Below are 5,256 nucleotides of genomic sequence, written 5' to 3'. Positions count from 1 at the left end.
ATTGGCTTGTCAACACAAACAACAACCTGGGAAAGCTTTCCTGCAATTGCATGAAAACAAGCTTAAGCTTCCTTGCCTTTTTATAATGCTAGAGATATACTTTACGACACACATAATACTTTATGAAGCAGGCAGCATTATCTACTAAGGATATAGTTTACGACGTACATAATACTTTAGATATACTTCATGACACGATAGCATTATCTACACGTCTAAACGTAGCTTTTGGATAGGTCCCACTGTGTTGGAGATTCGCATGGTCTCTTCATAGCATGATCCGGATCTTTCCTAGAAGTGTGTTTTCTTATGCCTTGGTTTGGAAACCAAGCAGCGCCAATATCCGTCTTCTCCAGTTAATTTGGGCATCCGTGGTGAGAGATGAGGTTGCAACGCTTTTAAGCCTACGTGTTTGGGTTAAAGTTTGTGTTTGAATTGGTTTCCAGCCCATTGATCGTATAAGAACGTAAGAATGCCATGATTATCTTAGAAAAAATATATTTAATATAAGAATTTTCTGCAAATTAGACTACAAATGGTTTCATCATATAAGATACTGAAGGCTTACCACATCAGCAATGGAATCTGTTTTATGGTTCAATTTAGCCGGTTTAATTCATTAATGATGGGTGACGATTGAGTGGGACACATCAACAGCCATGTCACACAACTAACAGAAAAAAATGGAAGATTCAGTTTTGAATGCTATGTGAAAACACGGATGATATGGATTTGAAGTTTTTCTCATCCGGGAGTTTGAAGCAAGCAACTTGAAATTTGGAAAAGAAGAACTTTCGGGTCTATTTTGAGAATGCATCTTTATAAATTCTAAACAGAATATGCATATCAAAAGAAATAACCAGTCTTGGTCATGAAGCATATATATATTTGCACTAGAATTTAGAGAGAAGGAAACATATCCTTCTAAATTAGAGATTTGACAAATAGACATAATAGCAAGAGAGAGACACACTTGTAGTTTGAAGACATGGGAGTTGGGTTTTAATCAAACATGTCTGAGAGAGATTTTTTCCTGCAAGTACACTAAATTTGATGTTTAGAGGAAATACAAAATTAAAAAAAAAATGGTGGGTGTCCAATCTCGAGTCTTACTGCACATTAAATACTTGGACTTCTCTAAGACTCAAATTCAGTATTTTCACTTGGAAAGAAATCCCACTCTGATCACTTGAGTAGTTACCACTAAATATCGAATCCAGATTCTATGACCTATGAGCAGATAGATATCATCCCAAAGATAATTATCTGCATCACATCGGATATTTTGTAAGTGGGAAACTGTGCAAGGCTTGAAACACTACACCGTTCAGAAAAAAAACCATTCATGTTCTTTCCACTTCCATTCTACTCAATGAAATAAAATATCCAATTTACTAGAAAAGAAGCTACAATTGATATATGAATAAATATTCTATCCTTTTTTTTTTTTTGATCTTGGCTGACCAGTCAGCAGCTTGATTCCCTTCCAACAAATGTGAGTGATCAGGAGGGTATTTGAGATCTTGTTCCATGCTAGAATATCCTTGAGTAATGGTATTACGCTTCCCTTGCAAATTGTTGGCTTATTAATCTAAGTAATTACAGTGAGAAATCACCTTGCAATAGTACCTCCTGAGCGTGACATGTCTGTGTAACCAGATACAAACCCATCTAAGCAGCTTCTAGCAGCCCATATTGGAGACCGATCTCCATTTCTGCTAATATATGCAGCAGCTGTAGCACATTCACAAACAGCAGCCTCAAAATTAACCTTCATACCCTATAGGGGAGAGGTAACCATGAAATAAAATCAGGTACAGGAAAATTACTTTGCAGCATAAAGGTGTTATCCTAGTGCCTGTAATGGGGACTAAAGACCATATTCCCTTGATGGTGCAAATCAGCAAAGTATCAAGTAACTGGCCTTACCAATCTAATACACTGTAAGAAAACAGGCCATCAGTGATGGAATATTTGTGACAGAAAAATTCTATCACAAAGCATTATGGATTTATGATGGAATATTTGTGATGAAAAAATTCTATCATAAAAGTTGTCCAAAAATTTTGCGAGGGAATTTTCTCTCAGCAAATAATTTGTGACGAATTTTTCAAGGGATTGTTCGAATTTTCAAGCGACTTTTTTGTATTTTCGAGAAAATTATCCCTCGCTAAATAGTCCTTCGCAAAATAACTTTTCGAGGAAAAATAATCTCTCACAAAATATATTTTCGAGAAAAATGTTCCACTGCAATATTTAAATCCGACCATTAAAAAGAACCTAAAATATCTTTTTTTTTATACACCTGAACATATACAAATAATCCATATAACAACAAATTCATATTTATAAATATAGCATATTAATCCTAATAGAAAATCATAATCATCACAAACATCATCTTTTCATATATCCAAGTCCATAAATAAAAGAAGTTCCTCAAGTATCATCATCCTCATCATATCTAAGTCTATAATAAATAAAAAAGTATGACAAGCATCATCATCCCTAACATAACAAAAAAGGAAAATCATAAGTGACTAGCCTCCTCCTCCTCCTCCTTCTGATCATCATCATCATCACAATTATCATCATTTGTAGGGGTAACAGCAGGAGGCGGCGTTGGAACTATAGACGAATGTTGTGTTAAGATAGATGGATTGAGCTGCATCTTCTCCATCATAAGGCATATGAACTTCTCCATACGGAAAATACAAGCAGATAAGTCATTGTTTTGGGTGGCTAATTCATTATTCTGGGCTGCTAATTGACTGTTCTGAGCAGCTAACTCATCATTTCGAGCAAATACGATCTCAAACATATTATAGACTTAGATAAGTCATTGTTTTGGGTGGCTAATTCTTCTTCCCTTTCTCAAAGAGTTGAGAACCAGAAGATGAACCTCCCACTGAGTTCACCGACTCCTTGAGGAGTTGGTGATCCTTCTCAAAGTTCTGAAGCAACCCCAGTAATTCATGGTAGTTTACTTCAGGCTTTGTCATTCTATAATGAGTGAGGAATGGGAGATAAGACTTGGGCAGTGAGTTCAGTATTGCATCTTTCCCAAGCTGCTCATGCAAACGAAAGCCGAGCTTGCTCAATTGTTCCATCAGCTCGATCATGTACAATACATGATCAGTAACAGAGGCACCATCCCATATCTTGGTGTTGAAGATGGCACAACTAGTCTTGTGCCTCTCCACGTCATCGGGTGTGCCAAAGGCATCCTCCAACACTTGAAGCATGTCCTTTGGCTGAGCTGTCTCGAATCTGCGACTAAACTCATCGCTCATGGCAGCTAGCATGATACATCGCACCGTGGTCCGGTCACTGAGCCACTTCTGGCAAGTGTCTCTGACTTTTCCACATGCATTGACAGCTGGCTCCTCAGGTGCAGGATCCATTATCACATATAGGATCCGTTCATGCTCCAAGACTATCTTCAACTTTCGGTACCAGCTACCGAAGTTGGATCTCACCAACTTATCATTGTCCAACAATGATCGGAGCGATAGGAAAGTGGCCATATTTGCACAAAGGAGAACCATAACCTAATTAGTAATTGATTCATTAAACCTAAGGATTTGGACTTTAATCAAAAGGTTTCTCCCACTATTTTATTCGAATTGGTAGCCTCTACCTCCAATTTGAGAAATTATCCTAATTTCTTAGCGGGTACTAGAATCTACTGAGACTGTACACAAGCCCAACTTTGGTTGGCCAACCCATGTACATCTAAGGGTAGGTTCATAACCAATTGTTTCTCTAAATAATTTTTAGTAATTTTAATTTTGCCCTAGAAATCTAATCAGTAGGCTTTGGCCTCCACTGTAAGGATCCGGTTAGGTCCAACCATTAACATGATCATACTTGGTGTATCTAACCAACGAATGATTAAGCCTAACTTTGGTTGGCTCACCTAACCACCATTAGAGAGATACTTTCAAGTCATCATATGATGAGTGATAATTTCATTAGTCAACAAGCACCAGGCCTTTGGGTCTACAATGATTATTGAGTTAATGGACTCATTATCAAACACCTTAATGGGAGGCTTTGACTCAGTTATCTCCATAACTTTATCATTTTAAGGACCTAATAATTTTAGAAGATTTAAATAATATAGAGGATGAGGTCAGATGAACCAGCTTATCATGATCCTCCCACTGGCTTCACCAAGTTAGCTTAAGGGAGACCATTAAAAAGGCTAGTCTAGGAGTACCTAAATCAGTCACACTGATTTACCTAGTTGACATGGGTCAGCTCGAATAGTCAAGTGATCCGATCAAAACATAATTTCACCAAGAGGCCAGGTAAGTTCGATCAGTGGGAGGGTCTGCCAAAGCTTGCCTTAGACATAATCAGAAATGGCCAGGTAAGCGGGCTCCCAATTAAAAACCACCGGTCTGGTTTACCTTAGACACCAACTGGTTTAATTAATTTGGATTAGATCAATCTAACAGTTCGTGCTAGACCGCTTAGCCAAGAATCAAGTCTATTTGGTTCTCGTTAAAGACATGGACTTGACCAACTACAACTATTGTAATTGATCTAGAGAATCCTTGACATAATCTAAGACAACAATTGATTAGATTTAGTCAATTCTCTAATTAAGTCCATCTTCAATCTAACCATAGGTCTAACCCAATTAATGGACCTAATTCCCACTAACCCATTAACCCAATGTGTTATGGTTTGTGTCTTAGGTTCTTCAATTCACAATCCTAGAACCTAATCAAACAACTTCTTAATTCTTAATTAAGTTTTGGGCTAAGGGTTGGGTTCGACTTTTTAAAAAATAATTTTTATATTTATAAAATAATTTTATAATATGATTCTACCAACCATATTGCATGTTTGATTCATAATCAAGATACAAGTAAAATAAACATGAAACTACTTTAGATCTAATCTAAACAGGTTCATATAATTGAAACAATTTCAACTTTAAACAATTTCTTTGCACAAAAATTATTAACAAAGAGATTTTATTTCAGATTTAAATATCTTTTAAATCTAATAAATCATAAATTTAATCTAGATCATATCTAACAAATTTATGATTAAAAATAGATCTACACAAACTAGGACAACCTTTGCACTGTAAAGGGTAAACCTTACAGCAGGATAACCTTCCAGTTCGTGATTGATCTAAAATTTTAATTTCAGATTTAATAATCAGATTATAAATTAGATCTAATCTAAGAAATAATCTAAGCATATATAAATAATCATTAATAAAGGACCTGGCTCTGA

General features: G+C 36.1%; 1 protein-coding gene across 1 annotated transcript in view; it reads right to left on the bottom strand.

The window, feature by feature from the left end:
- Window positions 1-21, bottom strand: part of LOC140853735 (uncharacterized) — a 7,219-nt gene extending 7,198 nt beyond the window's left edge. Inside the window, exon 1 of the mRNA XM_073248630.1 lies at window positions 1-21. This exon is cut by the window's left edge and continues 42 nt beyond it. The gene's annotated coding sequence lies outside the window, so the exon portion shown is untranslated.
- Window positions 22-5,256: the final 5,235 nt, after the last annotated feature.

This window comes from Elaeis guineensis, chromosome 14, assembly GCF_000442705.2.
Source record: "Elaeis guineensis isolate ETL-2024a chromosome 14, EG11, whole genome shotgun sequence".
NCBI classification, from domain to species: Eukaryota; Viridiplantae; Streptophyta; class Magnoliopsida; order Arecales; family Arecaceae; genus Elaeis; species Elaeis guineensis.
The sequence above is the reverse complement of the archived record's forward strand: the minus strand, read 5'-3'. Positions and strand labels throughout refer to the sequence as shown.